Source organism: Cygnus atratus, chromosome 1, assembly GCF_013377495.2.
Source record: "Cygnus atratus isolate AKBS03 ecotype Queensland, Australia chromosome 1, CAtr_DNAZoo_HiC_assembly, whole genome shotgun sequence".
Taxonomy (NCBI): domain Eukaryota; kingdom Metazoa; phylum Chordata; class Aves; order Anseriformes; family Anatidae; genus Cygnus; species Cygnus atratus.
The window spans coordinates 49961650-49980161 of NC_066362.1; the positions used below are offsets into that span (position 1 = coordinate 49961650).

At 38.4% G+C, this 18512-nt stretch overlaps 1 long non-coding RNA gene across 2 annotated transcripts; it reads left to right on the forward strand.

The window, feature by feature from the left end:
- Positions 1 to 575: 575 nt before the first annotated feature.
- LOC118250490 (uncharacterized) lies at positions 576 to 18112 on the forward strand. 2 transcript variants are annotated; one of them, XR_004779463.2, is made up of 4 exons: positions 576 to 697; positions 10883 to 10987; positions 12924 to 13017; positions 16941 to 18112. It is a non-coding gene; the product is annotated as an uncharacterized LOC118250490 (long non-coding RNA). The 2 variants fall into 2 exon arrangements; XR_004779462.2 differs by lacking the exon at positions 576 to 697 and adding an exon at positions 8033 to 8046.
- The last annotated feature ends 400 nt before the right edge of the window (positions 18113 to 18512 follow it).

Genomic DNA, 18512 nt, shown 5'->3' on the forward strand with positions numbered 1-18512 from the left:
TGATTTATTGATCTTAAAACACACAGGCACAAACAAAACAAAACAAAAACAAACGAACAAAAACTGAGGAACTATATATGGGAACATTTCACACATTTATCATCTCCAACCTGGAATGACCCCAGTAATCACCTCTGCCATCATTTTTATTTTTATTTTATTTTTATTTTTTTAGCAACAAAGGACTGCTGATTTTTTGAAAGCATAAAGTAGTTAGGCAAGGCAAGCAAACACAGGTGATTTGTTTATAATATAAAGATTCTCCAGGACCATTTTTCTTTCTGTATTACGTACACAGGAAAATGTAACTGTGCTACCAGTGGCTAGCAGAAAATAAAAATAAAAATAATAAAAAATAAAAATAAAAATAAAAATAAAAATAAAAAAATAAAAAGAAAGGAAAGGAAAGGGAAAGGGAAGGGGAGGGAAGGGGAGGGAAGGGGAGGAATTATTTATTTATTTATTGTGAAAATCTGGTATTTGTTTCTTCTCTCTGCATAGATCTCTGCATCACATAAGAAAGCCCATAGCTGGTTTGACAGATGGAGACAGCTTGTAACAATGTACTTAAAGCTCTGAAAGACTAAGATGAGTAATCCAAATGATTCCAAAAATGGCTTTTTTCATGAATCTGTCTAAAAATATATCACAGAGAATCTCTTTTCCCTCCTCTCCACCCCTTTTTTTTCAAAGTAAGGTGGGTATTTATACTTACTTATCTGTATCTCATTATGCGTGATTTCCCTTCTCTGTTAGTCACATCACATCTTTGCTTGCAGTCACAGATGAGGTAAGATGTTGCAAAATGTCACTAAAAAAATATCTTAAGTGACTGTGAACTAGAAACAAAACATGGAGTTCCCAAAATGAATCTCATCATCAAATTCTTCTGCCATAGTACACTTCTGATGAAATTTAGATTATGATGAAACATCTGAAATAATTATTTTGAAATGGAAAAGTATACCCTGCAATTTCCAGGCCTCAAACAATAACTGTAATCATCCTCCAAGGAACAAAACAGGAATGCTTCCCTCCTTCTGTCACTTGAAGTACTCCCTTTAGGCCTATAGGGCTATTAGAGGGGTTTGAGCATACATACCTGTGGGAATATTTGGCCTGAAGTGATTCCTTCTTGGTTGCTATTGAAACTTAACTATTGCACTAAATTTGCAGTCATCTGTGCCACAGACCCTAAACAGATCAGAGGCAGTGTTGAGGAGAAAATCGCAAATGATGGAGGAAGAAATGGTTGCCAGAGCAATTTTGTTGCTAGCACAACAGAAGCAAGTCTGCATTTTCAAGTGTGTCCATGCATATTCCCTGCCTCACTTTGTGAACATCCAACCTTTTCAGTTGTAGTTTCGATAATGTGTAATTCCAAAAATCAAAACTATGTTTTCTATTACATGTATCCATTTAGGGTTGCATTAAAAATAGTTGGATGGATGGCTTTAGCATACCTGAGCTGGATTTGTGCACAGCTGTTAGCAAAGGAGTGCTATCTATCTATAAATGAAGGAAATTTCAATGTTAAGGGACTTTTTTTTTTTTTTTTTGATAAAAGCCATGGAAGTGTCCATGTTAGCTATGTAATTCAGACCACAAAAGGGATCCCAAAGTGTTGGAGTCTCCTAAGCAATCTTGTTAGACAGACAGGAGGATTACATTGTACGTGGTGATGAATAAAGGTGACTTCTCTAATAATGAAAACCCATCAGGTAGTGGAATACCTTCCTACAGAATATATACAGGTGTCATCACTCAATTACAGAGTGCTTATAACACTGACTAAAACACTAGAAATATACAAGTAGGATTAACTCTGTGTTAAAATAAGGCTTTTATGTGACCCTCCATTGCTAACAGCTGTGGTGTCATTCCTTTGTAGTGGCAAACTCAGAGCGAGTGCTAACTAAGAGATTAATTTGCCAAATCAGTGTCCCATCTTCAATTAGAGCAATCCTCTGACTGCTCTATCTTGTCTTGCCTGTCTGCTGCTGCAAGGAATTGATACAGCAGCTGGCAGCCTGCAAGGTTTCTTGTGACAGCAAGAGCATATACAAATAGTAGAAATCAGAAGCAGCTGGACTTCCTAGAAGGAAATTTTAAATAACCTTACAAGAGTTTAGGTAAATCATTCCAACTGGCCAGCAAACAGATAAGGCCCTCGTATTTGCAAGTACAAAAACTGTCAAGCTCAGAGAGGTAAAGTTATTACATAAAACAGCACTCTTTGATGAAGTCATAGTTACTATGCTAGAGAAAACTTTTGCATTTTAATCTGGGCAGGCCACTGAGTTGTAGCTAGTGAAGGTAAAATCCTTTAGGTGTAATACCAACTATGAATGTATGTAAAAAAACATTTGCCTAAACTCCTTAAAATTCCAGGTACATTTGTATCTAATTTTGCAGTAGTTATAATGAACTGAAAAAAAAATTACTAATAGATTATTAAGTACTTGGTTTTGGCTGAGATTTTCCATAACACATTAAATAGAATTTGCAAGTAATGTCACTCTCTTCCTTTCCAAAGCAAGCATGTAAGGATCTAAAGGGCCAAGTGATGATGACACAGACCTACTGTTTTGCCATGTCTTTCAGTTAAACCACAACTCAAACCCTTCTCACACACAGCTGTGTACTAGGGAAAACTTTAGAAAGAGACAGCCGAGGTCTGGTTCTCAAGAACTGACATGATTGTTGGTTGCTTCATCCTTGATAAACAACAGGGACCAGTCAATACAGAGCAGTCTTCCACTATCTTATTTTAATCCAGAGATCAATTTAGACCGAATTCTGATATGCTTTTAAGATTTAAGTCCTCAGATATGAGTCCAATGGGACTACACACAAACACACAAATACTGGCAATAAAAAGAAGGATAATAAATGATATGAGGAATGACTTTAGGAATATTCTCTATATGATCATTTTTGTGATGGAGACCTCTTATTGTTGGAATTAAGAACAGAGAGTATAGATTTACACCTTGTGTGCCTTTTTCTAGGAGCACAAAAATGATTTCAGAAAGTTTCAGAGTGATGTGGTTGAGGAGGAAGGAATGACATCCCCAAAAGCTGGATCACTTTATCCTACCAGGCTCTCCTCAGAGACACTTGCCCATTAAGGGAAAGTACACAGTTTCAATTTCAATGGATGCTGTTCTTATTTATTCTTGGTACAGTTGATAGGGTGACTCACTGCTCTGCTAATGAAAGCCTGGCATTTTTCCTTAACAAAAATACATTTTGAATTCATTCAAGCAAAACAGATTTTACTTACTGCCTTTGTTCTGCTATTTTCAGAGTAGGATTAGAGGACAATGTTAATAGGTAGAATTAAAGAGACATTTTTGTCCCTGCACAAGCATAAAATGAAAAGAACACAATTAAAAACCCAGTGAACTAGAAAGGAAGGTGTACAGTGAGTAACAGCAGGTGTATGGGTCTGCTTGTCTCGAACAAGGCGTAATATGATCGCAATCTCAGTCTTCACGTGGACCGTGAATAAGAACATGGAACAAAGAAGAAGAAAACGGGGTCACATCCTCCCTTCGTGTGAAATGTCATAGCTCTGCTGAAGTAAATGGGACTCTGCCTAATCACCTTAGGTAAGGATTTCATCTCCTCTGTGCTCTCCGCAGTGGGACTGTTGCCAGCATGCCACGTAGGTGTCACCTCACCCTACCTGCATGATCTTCACCGTACTTAGGTAGGGAGAAGCAGCTTTCCTTCCTGTAACCTGGAGGTGGGGATTCACTTCTGGGGGAGGACACCCCCACTGCTCTGCACCCCCACAAGCAGTGACATCTCCCCTGGGGCTCAGGCACACTTTCCCAGTGCCACTACCCCACAGGGGCTTAAGAGCCTGGGGTCTCACTTCTCAGAAGCCTGCCCATACATAAGGTGCACAAACACACACATTTTGTGTGAGATTAAACATTATTTTTTTAAATTATTATTATTTTTAATTTTGCCAGCATGGAAGGTATGCAGATGTAGAGGGAAAAAATAACATGCTAAATCCCAGATGCATTTTTGCATCTATTTTTTGTTTTTGCCACAGAATTTTGTTTGGATTTTCAGCCTCTTTGTCCAAGTTCCTTATCTTTCTACCACATCATGGAGCATCACTCTCTCTGCTGCCTACTGTCTTGTTTGTCCATTTCTGATAGCCAAACTGAACACAATCCCACAGCTGCCATAAAAGCATGCTCCTCTATCCCCTTGAGATGCTTACTGAGTATCTCTGTGACATTCCCCCCCCCTTTTTTTTTGTTGTTGCAGCTTTAACTAACCCATTCTGCAGTGCATTTTCACCAGAAAAGGTGGTCTTTTAGGTTTGACAAAAAATTGCAATTCTACATCTGTCAGAGTCACTACTCAGCTATTGTCAGTAAACATGTCTACATAAATGAGATTCTATAATCCTGGTACTTCTGTTAATGATTTAATGATTTGCATGTTTTTCATGAGTTTTATCTAGGTAGTCACAGGCTGTTTGACTTGTTAAGTCCTGAACATATTTTTATTGCTTAAAGAGCCAAGAGATAATTGTTTGTAGTTAGGTATAGGTTATATTTTTCTGAAAGTTATAAATAACTGGAAGATTATGATATTTCAGAAAGATATGAAACCTGATCCAGAACCTGAATCCGATGACTGCTTTAGAAAACCTTTTTCCTGAGTACTTTACATCTTAGGCTTCAGCAAATAGAATAAGACAGCTGTTATTATAATCTGCTCAAACGAAGGGAATTAATGGGCAGCTTATTTCTAACTTCATTACAATAAAATGGAGACTAGATAACTGCCAAAGCCAAACATTTTAGAGAGAAATTCCATCCCATTGATGACAAAGACACAATTTCCAGTGCTTTGAATGATGCTAATGTATCATTCCACTGGTTCAGTGGGATAAGCAATGCAAAACAAGACCTTTTTCATATATAAACTGCTTTGCTGGGTCAAGTGGCGAAATATAAAAGATAAGGACAGGTGGCTTCCATGAGTGATAGAAAGATTGGAAGTCATCATCATTTGAGGTAGGGAAGGTATATCATCTGTCTGTGAGAACAGGAAGAGGAAGGTTCAGAAATAATCTGAAGTGCAGACATAAGCCTGGCATAACTGGAATAGTACTTGACAGTAATGACACACTGTAGTGACATTTTGTAAGCTGTAAAGTAAAATAAGGCTGCACTGCAATAAATTTTCATTTTAATCTTAATTCCAGAAGGGTTAAGTTTTATTTATTTTTTTTTTTCTCGTGTGTGTGTGTTCTAAGAGCACTTTTCTATTCTACATTAGCTGAAGGAGGAGAAGAAAGTTTTACCTTGTTCTAAGCATGCAATGCACTCTGCTGTCACAGTGCACTGGAACTTGTCTGGAGTGGTCTTTTTGCTTTTACCTGAGTTCTGATCTTATGTGTGAAAATACAACAGCGTTCTTCAGATTCTGAGGGATGTGCCTTGTTCCAATACAAAATAAACAATAAAACAAATTCTGCAGGAGAACATCTACTGTTAGCTGGTTACTCCCCAGGGTATATTTTCTTCTTGTATCTCAAGTTCACTTGAGATGGAGAAGTGGAGACCAGTCTCGTAGTTGTTCCACACAAAAGCTCCTGCACAGTTCAGCAGCTGCACTTTGCAGAGTCATTTCCTGTGAGTCAGAAAAAGCTCTCAAAGAGAGGAATAGTTTTGCTAAATTGGATAAGTAATGCCTGTTTTTATGATTTCCAGCCTTATGGGAGGCAGTTTTCTCTAACCACATTTCCATGTTAACCTAACAACAGACACTGGATACTGTTTGCCCCTATTGTCCTGAAATTTCCACAGCCTTTCTTATTCACTAGAGTTGTTCTGGAAAGTTTTGATTGTCTCTCTGCCTGCCCACACCATTCCATGTCCAGGCAGGTAAACTTCAGGTGCAGCTCCCTGTCCTTGCTCACACAGTCTCCTAGTGTGGAAGCATAATAGAGGGAAGCAGACACTGGAGGAACAGCACAACAAATGCAGATAATTAATTAGAAGAAGTAATGTTGGTGGGTTCTCAGTTAAATTGCATTAAAATATTCATTGTTAATTGTGTATTCTTTCACTGTTCCAGTTTACAGCTCTGGAGTTTGAAATCACCTATTAATGATACAGGAAGTACCACGCAAGAAATATCTGTTCCAGCTGCCCAACAGCACCAGCTAATGTGCTCAGATCCCTTTTCAGGTGTGAGGAAGCAGGCTGTTTGCTCTATTCATTCTGTGCCAGGGTTGCCAGGATGTTGAACAAGGTTGTATTTGCACAAGGAGTTCTTTGCTGATATGAGAATACTGGTGTACTCCACTGGCAAAAACTTCTCATGAAATGCCAGGTCACAATAGCAGAACTGTAGAAAGCCACCCCTCACAAGTGAGGCGAGGGCAGGAGTATTTTCTAACAGCGCTTTTTTTGCATAAGGGAATTCTGATAGTGCAGCTCTGTTGGGGCAGAGGTATAAGGAGATGAAAGATGTGAAATATATATTCCATATTACTATGTGCAGAGTGTATGTTTATGAGGAAACGCGTGTGTGAGGAAAAGGTGTGGAAGAGTGGAAGCAATGGTAGATAGAGTGATGAAAATTTTCCTTTAAGAGTTCTTACAGATCTGAGGTTTGCTTCATGTAGACAACTGCCAATAAATCTTTTGTACTGAGGTGGAATTGGATCATCCCATGGAGTAATTTAGGAGGGAAAGACGTGGGAGGAGAAGTGAAACATAAATACCTGAAATACTAACATAATCATGGGAACAAATGGGCACAAACTGGACAGGAACAAATTTAGTCTGGGAAACAATAAAACTCCTAACCAATAGAGGAACTTTTTTTAATGGCTTCTCAGTAGAGAAATGGTAGGGACAAGAAATATTCCTAAAGTATTCAGGGATTGACAGTAGAAGACTGGATACCAATGCACTTGATGACCCAGGAGGACCCTTCTGGCATCCTAATATTTTAGGAGTTTCAACAGGAGATTGTACAAATTTAGAAAGTCAACAGTACCATCTCCTGGGTGCCAAATGGCAAGCAGCCTCAGCTCCAGAGAACAACAGAGTGAACAATGCCACTCCATGTTGTTACTCCTGGCTACAGTGGTTGAGACCTTCATGATGTACAAGACCGGCGTAGGAGATTACCTTGAAACGAAGCAGATGAAGTGTTATTTATTTAAGTGGAAATCTGTGGCATTTTGCAGAAGTCTGTATGCATCAAGCCCATTCATGGGCTATATCCACTGATGGACTTCTTAGGGAGAAGAAATGAAAGAGAAAATAGATATATAGAAAAGAGACCGTATTTATAGACATATAGGCTATATAGAGAGATATACAGAGACTGTAGATATATAGACATAGATATTCTTCCTTGCCCCTGCCTGTCCCCAAAACTGTAGTTTTTGCATCCTAAACAGCAGTACTTCCTGAGCTGGATATAAACTCCAGTTACTAAGGAAGAGTGAGACATCTGCAGAAGGAACATGACCCAGATATCAACAGGTAACCCAGAAGAAAAAATACTCCTCTCTGTTTCTCATTGTTAACTCTCCAAGCCAGTTTTCTTTAATACCAAATTGCTGCCTTCCTAGTATTGCTTGGTATTGTGGAAACTGTGGGTGAACAGTTTGAGTCTGTCCTTCAAAGCTGTTGTCCCTTGTTTTATAGTCATAGGTCCTTCGAAACCCCACTGCCATTTATAGCGAAGATTGTGCACCCGCTACCAGCGGCGTGAATCACGTTAACTACATGCCAATGCAGAGTGCCGTAATAGCACCTTATGTAGTGGAAATGCCACCATCTGGTGGTTGCATCACTGCTGAAAGGCATACTGGCGGAGGTGGCGTTACGGATGGAGCTGGCTCTGCTCAGGGAGGAAATCCTAGTTTAGATTCAGAGATTAAGGCTCCCTGGAAATCATTTCTCCCGGACAGTGTTCCACATTACAGACATACCGGATAGGCTCAGCAACACACAATAGGAGACCCTGGAACGAGTGTCATTTTTTAATGTAATGTTATTACTGCGAAGCTTGTGATGTTTAAATGTTTCTAATACATGCTTTGTTTTTGGTTGGCTTTTTTCGGGGGGGGAGGGGGGGGCGGTTGGGAGGGGAAAAGCATTGGTAAAACAGAATCACAAGGTGACTTTTTTAAGAAACATATTCAGAGGCCATCTGCACATTTCTTGAACACGCAGCCTCTCCCTCCTCCTGCTTTGCATGCTTCCTATGCACTTGTAGAAGAGAAGGTCTGACACAGGCAGGAGCTTATTCTTTCTCTATGAGATGTTCCTTAGAGGATCTTACTTTCTCTCATCTTCTTTTTTTTTTACTTTTTTTTTCTTTTTTGTTTTTTTTCCTTGTTATCAATATCACTGAGTCGCTTTTGTAAGAGTGTGATTGCATATACAACTTTCTGAGGTAGCTCAGTGAGTTTTGTCATAATTGTTACCATGTTCTAGGCTGAGTGAAAATATCCTTGAAATTAAAATAAATAAATAAACAAATAAAAGATTATTCTGTTCCTGTTATTCTGTTCCTGCATATTAGGAGGGCAGCTTGGCAACAGCAATGATCTCAGTGAAGACACTTAGGATCTACCTTAGAACAAAAGAGAGCATAATGACTCTTTATACTTATCTGAAGAAGGAAATGAGTAATTTGAGCAAGCCAGAGACTTTCATGCCTTTTAACTCAAGAATTTTGAGTCTACCTCATTTTTGTGAATCAGATTTGTGATTAGCCACTCGTATGTTTTGTGCTGTATTTAGGGCCTGCAGTTCACTGCAAAATTAGTTTGTACTCTAGACCAAAGCCTTGCTCTGTGTGGCACAACAGAGCTGCAGAGTGGGATATTCTGCAGAGCTTCCAGCAAATTGAAAATGAAGTTTGATGCAATACAGCAATATGGTATGAGGAGCAGCTTATCCAAATGACCTGCAGAAAGTCAAGTTTCGATTTTTTCTTTTTAACTTCCTCTAACCACTTTTATTATTTTTAATTAAATTTATAACACTTGAATACCAGGGCTGCTCTCACCAGCTTGTATGGTGCTTAGTCTAAGGAGATCTTGGTCTCTGATGAGACCCCTTGGCAGCATCACTATTGAAAACAGGTGGTCTTATCATAAAGAAATTGCTTTGACAGATACAGTAGCCAGTTCTCTGGCTCTACTCTTTCCTGAGTAATTCTTGGTTGCAGATGGGGGCATGTGGATAGGAAATATGTCCATATACACTACATCCTATGAAGGGAAATAGCTAAGGTACATGGCTCTGGTGCTTCAGGTGAGCACTGGAACACCATGGAGTGCACACAGGACACCCAGCCCTGACATATTATACATCCAGCCAACAAAGTAGGCCACACAGGTTCAAATAAGCATTGAAAATCATGCAAATAAATAAATTAAAAAAAAAAAAAAGAGCAGTTAATACTTAATTTGTTATTGAAGTATTGAAGTCCTATTTTTACACAGCTTATGGGAAGCATAGTTTTTAACATGTCAGATTGGTGACTCTCATGCTGCTTTCTGAACCTCAGACCTGTCTGTTCCCAAGTCAGCTGTGTATGTTATAGCCAGCAAGGAAGGATAGAGCTCTGTGACTGAAATACAGCAAACAACTTTGCAATTGATTTTTTCTCTATTGTTAGGAAACATTGCATTGCTTAAAAGATCACACTGAGAGTTCTCTCTCACCTTCTCTCTCACCATCTCTTTGTGAATTGTTGATTGAATGTACTGGTCTGCTCTTTTGCATTGGCTTAAAATGAGGAAAATATTTTGTTAAAGGATAACATTCTTTTTCCAGGCATCTTTAACCTCATACTGGTATTAATTTCAGCTGCAACAGGTTCTCAGTGTCCCTGAGCTTCCTGTTGGTGGTATTCATTGCTTGCTGATGTGAATGGCAAGCCCATACCCTGCACTGCGGAGTCTAATTCTTCCCAACAAAGACTGTGAGCAGTGACACCAGCTAGCAAACAAGTGGATAAAAAAGACCCAGAAAGCAAGTATCTTAACATCCTATATGCAAGGCCATCTGTCAGCTACCTGGCAGTTAAATGTTTACTGGCTAGCGGGTGTGCTTTGCTGAAGACTTAATTGTCTATCACTATTATTAGTTACTAGCTATCAAGTGCCGACAATCTGTTCCCTGCCATACAGTAGAAGACCCAGCTTTCTCATCTTCAGACAGCTCTCATGAAACTATAATGACAGAAGTTAAGTAATAAACAATCATAAACTACTTGGTTAGGCTTAACTCTTACAGAAATAGATTTCCTCTCCTGTTTTCCCAGTAGGTTTTTGTCTTTCAGTATATTTCCTTAAAAAAATGAAACAAGAAAAAAGGGGGGAAGGTTTATGCAGGTGTTTATAATGTGCCATTCTGTTTAATTTGCTCCTAAGCAGTGACTGGGATTACTGTATTGTCTAAATATGCATAAGGAGGGATTTAAAGCCATAGGGATTTCAAGATCTCTTGTTACCTAATCCTCCTCTCAGACAGCTACATCATCCAATTAACACCGGTTCTGTCAAGATTTTCAGATTCCTCTGAGAATAAAATGTCGCTCCAGGGCTGTGGGGACATACTCTGGAGCAAGACAATCTGTATCCTCTAAACGCAGGAGGTAAACTCCCCTGCTTCTCTCATCTGAGGCATCTGGAAAAAAACAACCAACCAACCACCACCACCACCACCAACAACAAAAAACCTGCAATAAAGAATTTCTGAAGTAATTTTAAGTGCATGACAAACTTGATATTGCATTACATCTAAGTGTCAGATTAGTCTTAATAGAAGTATGTTATTAAATAATTCAATATTTTCCTGTCTTTCAGATTCTTTTTGACCGAAGGAAGTCTACATGAAAGAGAATATTTAGCATATTCAGATAGAAAAACACTTTTCTACAGACTGAGCAACTTAGCCACTTTTTTTACAAGGTAAGTTTGGTGCCTAGAGTGTCTAACTGCAGCATTAAGCAAACATTGAATTAAAAAACCTGGACACTGGGAACCTTCATTCACCTGTTAGCTGAATCCCTGGGGCCCATATGGTTTATAACAATTAACTTAATGCTTGAATGAAGTGATAAATACAGGTAAGATGAATATTGCCCAAAGTCCTTTGGAAAAATGGGACTCATGCCCTTCACATAATCTTGAAAATGACAATACAGTCTGCATATTCTGAGAAATGATGGGATAGAGTGGCCTGAATGAAATCAAAACTGCTGTCAAGTCTCTCCCAGAGCTACTGCTTCATTCTTTAATTTCTCACCATGTTGAAGCTGAACACCTCACTACTATAGAGTGTGGCATGTAGGGTACTCCTTGCCTTGCTGAAGTAGAGCCTGATTACCTGAGTGTGTACCTGCCATGGACAAGAGCACAACAACAGATAGGAATATGCTTCTGCAGAACAAATGTGTATTTGTGGTATGTAGCACCAACTCCTTAAAAACAGTGGAGGTGGAAATAAAATAAATAAATACTCAAAATTTGAATGAAGTACTTCAGATAATTTTACTAGCAATTCATCTTCAGAGATTTTTATGTATACTTGACCATATGATTTTTCTCCCCAGAAGTTTAAAAATTTTGATAAGTGTCTGTCTGCACAAGGATTGCTTTGCATAAAAACAGATGGTAGAAATAAAAATGATTATAGTAGATATTCTCATAGACCTCTTTGCTCTGTTTTCTGTAGGTGCATTTCTCAAGAAAGAGAAATGTTTCCTGTGCAAAGTGGGGGCTTACTGAAGTTTGGAAATTTTGTGTGTTTTTTTTTTGTTTTGTTTTGTTTTGCCTTTTTTGTTGTTGTTGTTGTTTTGTTTTGTTTTGTTTTCCCCTGGTGACTGCTGGACTTACCATCAACAGACTTCTCTGTCCCAGTTAGTCAAGTTGGTGTGAATTTGCCTAAAAGGTTTACTGTGAAAAAAAAAAATCTTAAAGATAGATTCACAAAGCAACTGGTGAAGGTAAGATTTCAAGGTCCCTAACAGAAGCCTTCCAAAATGCATGAGGAGGTTGCTGAGTAGACATAGTCAAACTCTTCTCTGTGCTGCACAGCACGGAGTGACAACACTTCAAGCATTAGATCATTAAGGTTATGATCCAAACTACCCAGCAGCCAGCTTTAAAGTCCACCTGGGTGGACAGAATCTTTTAGCTGGAGGTGTGTAATATTTTTATTTTTTATTGTTTCTCTGGATCCAGGGACTAAGTATAACTGTTCAGATGATGGTGACCGAGATAAGTGTTCACCTCCTTTAAGTGTCCTGTGCACCCAACCACAAAGTGTATTTCATTCATACCCTCTCTGAGTCAACGAAAATTTAAGCAACCCAGGCAAAGTGGAATGTATTGTAGTGGAACGTACAATGAGAAATATTTAAAATCGTCAGTCATCAAATGTAGGCCAGAGATTACAGGTGTTCTTGGAGATGTTCTGAGGGAAATGAAATTGCCTCTGGCAAAAGAGAGAAATGAATTTGTATTTACTACTTTCTGGCAGACTAGACTACTCAGCAGTTCAACCAGTAAAGAAGATCGCCACCATCATTCTGTATCTTCTCTAAAACTTATTCTATTACTCTTACCACTCCAACCCTAGGTGTATTGCTGTATTCCGTGCACTTTTCTGAAATAAAATTGTCTTTTATTTCCAGTTTTCATCATACAGGCCTAGTCTTCAGTGTGTCACTTGTCCTTTGTGTTGTCTTTCCTCTCTTGTACCTACACATGGAACTGCATGTTTACAAGAAAAGTGATTTTTGCATAGATGTATGAATAAGCCTGGGAACATGGTGTTGCTGTTCTACTGCCTAAGACAGACAAAAATGCGGGCTTGTTTTATCATGTCTTTCCTTTGTTCCAGGACTCAGCGTTATTTCCCACTGCTACTCACCTATCTACGTAGGAGACTATAAAACCAATGGCAATCTGTGAATGAATCAACACTAATATGCCTGGTCAGCAAATGATTCCCTGTTCAGTTATGTATTTCTGGCATACTCATGTCTACAACTTACCTACTGTTTAGGCAGTATGTATTGTCAAGTCTTGTCAGGTCAAATGCCAGAATTGAAACTGTATTAATGCAATGCTACAACAGATTCACACATGCTTGGTATAATTAACTTGGCTAATGAACTAGTGCTACTGCTTCAAAACACACTGTTCTGTAGATATTACTGCTATGTTTAGGAGGAGTAACCTGCAGTAACTTAGTACGTTTTTTTTTTCAATAGAAAATGTTAGTAGCATATATATATGCCCATAAATCAGAAGTTTATTTGAAAATCATTGCTTGTGTAGATGTGAACTGCAGCTATGCCCCAGAGATATTTTACTGCAAATTTGTATTGGTTTTGCAAGCTTTTCTCCAGCACTTGTAATGAACTTTTCTCTGAATAGCTGTTTTCTTAGGTTACTCACTAAAGGGCTCTAACAGGCTTCAGGTTTTGCTTGTTTCCTTAGTGGAGTTACATGAAGTTATTTGCATGATATTTTCTAATACAGCTGCTAGTTCCAGTTAGGGCAGTGCAAACTTACAACCTCAAAAGCTTGAGAGCTCTGAGTTCATAAAAAGTAGTTTCTTTGTTTCTGTTTCCCATGCATGAAATGGAGATACTTATCTCCTCAGGTCACAGACTACCTAAATACGTTAAGTAATGATTTTGAAGCATTCACATAGAAAATAAGTACAGGCACAAAGGATGACCTATCTTCTGACAAGAGGAAACTAGTAAGCGTATACTCAGAGTGAAGGTTTGAATAACATTCAAGAAATGAGATGTGAGGATTTTAATGTTGGTCATATTTATAAACCATTCTTATACTTTGAAGTGACTGTCCCTGTACAGTGCCATGTTCAACTGCATTTTCCCCTCTGATGTCAAACAATGAGGACCTGAGTCCAACAAGTTGCTCCTGAAGTGGGAGTGTCACTATTCACGCTGAGCAATTCAGTAACTTTGCCTTTAGCAAGAAAACAAAGACAAGCAACCAAAGATCTTTCATTTGCTACTGAACCCTGAAAATGCGGAGCACTAGATGCTGCACAGGACCAGAGAGCAGAATAATTCCCAACAGCAGAACAGGAAGAGATGAGCTGTTAAAATCAGTTGGTATAAGCAATTACCATAAGAGGAATACAGCATTGGTGTGATGTTGGATTCTCGAAATGATCCCAGCTGATTCCAGGGAGAGGGATCTGTCAGAAAGTCTTCTATGATGGTGCTTGTTATTCTTTCATACTTTGGCTGTGAATCAGATTCATATGGTTTAAAAATGCTTTTACGAAGTGTCCCCTGCTTTAATTATCACAAATTGTTACAAATTATTGAAATGATAAGTGTCTCAGTCCCTTGACTGGTGGAAGTGGAGTGGTGGAATTAGGCAGCTGGGATGCTGTGGAAGAGTCATCATTTCTGCACTGAGTTTTGAGCCAAGGGCAGTAGTAAATTGGGATGTCATACCCTCAGGATGGCTGGAGTTGATATTTGTACTTGAAAGGATTTCTGGAAGATGAGGTTTAAAATAATATCATCTAAAGAATGTAAAGCATGGATAATCAAGTTAATTAAGATGTCAGAGAGAACTTAGCTTGGTGCTTTGCCCAAACTAACAATAAATTGTTCATCCCAGTACAATAGTGAATGTCATAGTTGAGCATATATAGATCCCTTTACATTGTCTTCTAAAGCAACTTTACAAATCCTGTTTATGTCATGCAAAATAAACTGTTCTAGAAGATAGAGATGATCATAAAATTAGGAAACATCACTTTCTTCATTACCTAAGTACCTTAATTCATTTCTATTTTGCTTTTTCATGATGTTAGCATGTTTAATATCTGGGCCATATGTATTGAGTACATAGCATAGACAGAGTTCAAAGAATGAACTGCTCATGCAACCATTCAGTGTTTGAACCCAAGTGTTAGAGCACTGGCTAAGTTTTTCTCTCTTGGTTAGACAGAAAGGATAAAGTATTCATCCCAATGTCATTCTGAGATACTTTCTGCTAAGCATTTCCAAATATTAATGCAAAGAACACATCTGCTTAAAAGAACTCAATGCCAAGGGAAGACATGCTGAAGAAGGACACTCCAAGTACTAGTCAGCATGTACAGTTTTAATACAATCCTCTACCCAGGCTAACTTTGCTAAGGAGCAAGGTAGCCAGTTTAACTGTGGGTAAGTGATCTTACTTACGATTTCTTTTGTATTATCTCCACTGAAAAAAAGATAATGTTTACGGGAATTACATTGCAGGGCAACAAATCTTTATTTCTGATTCTGTAGCATTCTTTCTGGAAGTACTCAAAGACAGATTGCACATGCATGTTCATCAAAATACCTTAGAGCTATCTGTCTGCTCTCACTGGTGCTCATAACACGTGGATTTGGGGCTCTCAGGCCCTGGCCCCCAGTGCAATATCCAGCTGCTATAACTTGATAGGCAGCTGACAGGGTAAAGGGATGCAAGACACGGACTCCTGATGGCTCTTGAACAGGAGACGTTTATTGCCCTTTTTCACTACTACATATACTTTCCCCGTAGTCCCACGCGCTGTCCACGTGCCTGAATCTGTCTTACAATTGGTTAGAGACCCTCAGACACGCGCCTTGAGCCAACCAGCAATTGGCCACTGCCCAAAGCTCATCTTTAACGCTGTAGCCAATTTACTTTATCTCGACCTTGCTCAAGTTTTTGGTTCTACTTCTGTTTTCCTCATTATCTCTAACTCAGGGACGTGTGAAACAGCACAAACCTCCCTGCAAATTCCTTTCCCACACCAGGGCACATTGGTTCTGACCAAGCAGAGCAAGTCTAGCCTATCAAATATACTGTGTTTGCATGTGGGGCATGGAATGCAGAATGGTACTTATTGTGCATATGGTCTGGGAAATCTGGTGCTTCCAGTAGCATAACTACAGTCATTTCTGGTGTTATATTTATACAAATAAGAAGGATTTGGGGAATATCATTTAGACATCTACCTAGGAAAATATCTGTTATACTTCTTGTGCACTTCATCCTAAATAAATTCTAGAGAATATACATTTCTTCCTCTTAAGTCTTTGTTCTCCTATGGTTTTCTTTGGGATAGGGATGGTGAAAGAGGGATGGATTACTTCTTTTCAGGACTCAGAGGCAGTGGAAATGACAGAGATCATTGTTTCCTTTTCCATAGATTATATCATTCTATTCATAGCTCTTTTACCAGGAATTATCTGTCTATCTTAAGACTCCAATAGATATACTAGAGGGTTAAAATTGAATAATTAATTGAGTAGGGTCTTCATCTTTGTGATGGAGGTTGTTTTCCTTAAAAAGGGGAAGACTTAACTTCTTCATAAGCACCTTCTGAGCTGATAGGCTGTTTCACCCCACAGTAAAGGGATAGATCAATGCCAGTTCCTTCTGACTGTAGTATGCCAGGCTCAAAACTACAGTAGTTTAGGAGCTAAGAGAAGCAATCATTTTCAGAGGAAAGATTAAAGAGATATGCATTCTTCAACTGGCCATTTTTTATTTATTGACCTTTGTGAATTGGAGCACTTAAATGCTGAAGTATGGAAATATAAAATACTATTGTTTCTCTTCCTTTCCTCATGGGTCTACTTTTTGCTTATTTTCATGTCCTTCAGTTTTCTTTTGCTGTTACCTTCAAAATTACTTTTTTTCTTCTTTTTGACTCATTATTTTCTATCCTAATGATAACTTTGCATGGTAACCTGAGGGAAATACTACAACCAGGAGAAACAGGTGATTAACCAATGTTGGATCTTGATTGTTATCAGCTTTTCTTTGACTTTTCTCAGGAATGTTATTGCTGTGCTGGAGGATGTTAATGGCTGCCATAAATTTTGTCTTTGATCTGCAGAAAATTCCAGGCCTCATTAATCCCCTGGTTATGGTGGGCACCCTCCATTCAGTCTAAACAAGAAGAAGCAGCTAAGCACCTGTATGAAGTAAAATTGCTGAAAACAGTAGAAGCCACCACCCAGGCAGTTATCCTATGAAGAAAAGCTGAAGCATGAAATAATTTGTGGAGAACAAAGAGCTTACTCGTGAAATTATTATATATTCATTGGCTGAGACACCAACTGATAGGAGCTACGTGTTTAAAAGTAATCAGAAAGCTGGGGAAAAAAAAAATAGGCAATGTGGGTGGCCCAGGGAGAAAGGCAAGAGAAAAAAGCTTCTGTTGAACAGAGTACCCACTGGAAAAAAAAAAAAAAGGAATTGGATTTGTGAGCAAGGAAATAACCTTCTGCTGTTTGTTCCTACTGCATTCAGGGAAATAGGAGTTTGTGTACATTCTTTGCAAATATACAGGATTTCATCAGAGAAACATCTGGCCAAAATCAACAGTTTCTCCTACTAAAAGAAACAACATGTCAAGATCGTAACTGGTGGCTAAATGTTTGGGCAGAACAGTTGATTGAAAATAGGAAGTATTTTATAAAGTTTACTTGTTTGCTGAGAATATAGGCTTTTTTCAAGCTTGAGAAGTTCATTTCATGTATGTGACTGGCTCAGTGGGGCTCTGAGCACTGAGGCATTGGGTAGTTAGATTGTCTCTCCTTCACTATAATTGGCTGCAGCATAAATCTGGTGGCTGAGTGATCTTAATGAATATGCAGGTAAATAACCAAATTCAATTAAGTTTGGTTCTCACAATCCTTGCAGTGATAGTTCCCACTTTTTAAAACTTTTATTGTCATATGTGGTTAAGTAAGATTAGAAGACCATAAATCTGGGCTGAGTTGAGCCTGAGGCTTGACTTGAAACACCTTGAGGTGTTTCTTCATGGAGGCTGCTGAGCTGGTTTGGTCACTGTCCTCCCTTCTGAATGCATATAATTGCTTTAAAGACATTTTTTTCTGTCAACAGAAGGTAGGTCATTAATGTTTTTTTGTTTGTTTGCTTTTATTTTTTAATTAAGCTGTAGTTTAATGATGTAGTCAGAGCTTTAAAAAACTTATTTCTACTCTGACACTTCTGCCAACACAAGGCTTTTTCTTAAGTTGTATGACAATTTTCTGACCATGGGATTTTACAAGTTTAGAATTCTACCAAAGTTCTACCAAAGAACTTATTTGTAAAAACAACAAAAATTTTGGACTCAACTATAATAAAATACTGATATACTTCTATATCACAAATGGCTTCTTTGGAACTGATTTCTTTCTCTCTCTCTCTTTTTTTTTTTTTTTCCTTTCCTCCAGATATCTGTAGACTCTTTTTTTTTTTTTTTTTTTTTTTTTGCATTCGCCATCTTGGTCTCAGATTAATTAGAAAGAATATCTGAAGTCCTCATTAGCTAATATCATCAGTGTTTCCTTTCTCTTGGGGCTACTTACATGTATTTAACCTCCTAAGACTGAAAAAAAAAATTAGTTAAATAATTCACTACTGCCCCATGAAGGCTAAATTCGTACTGGACCTTGAC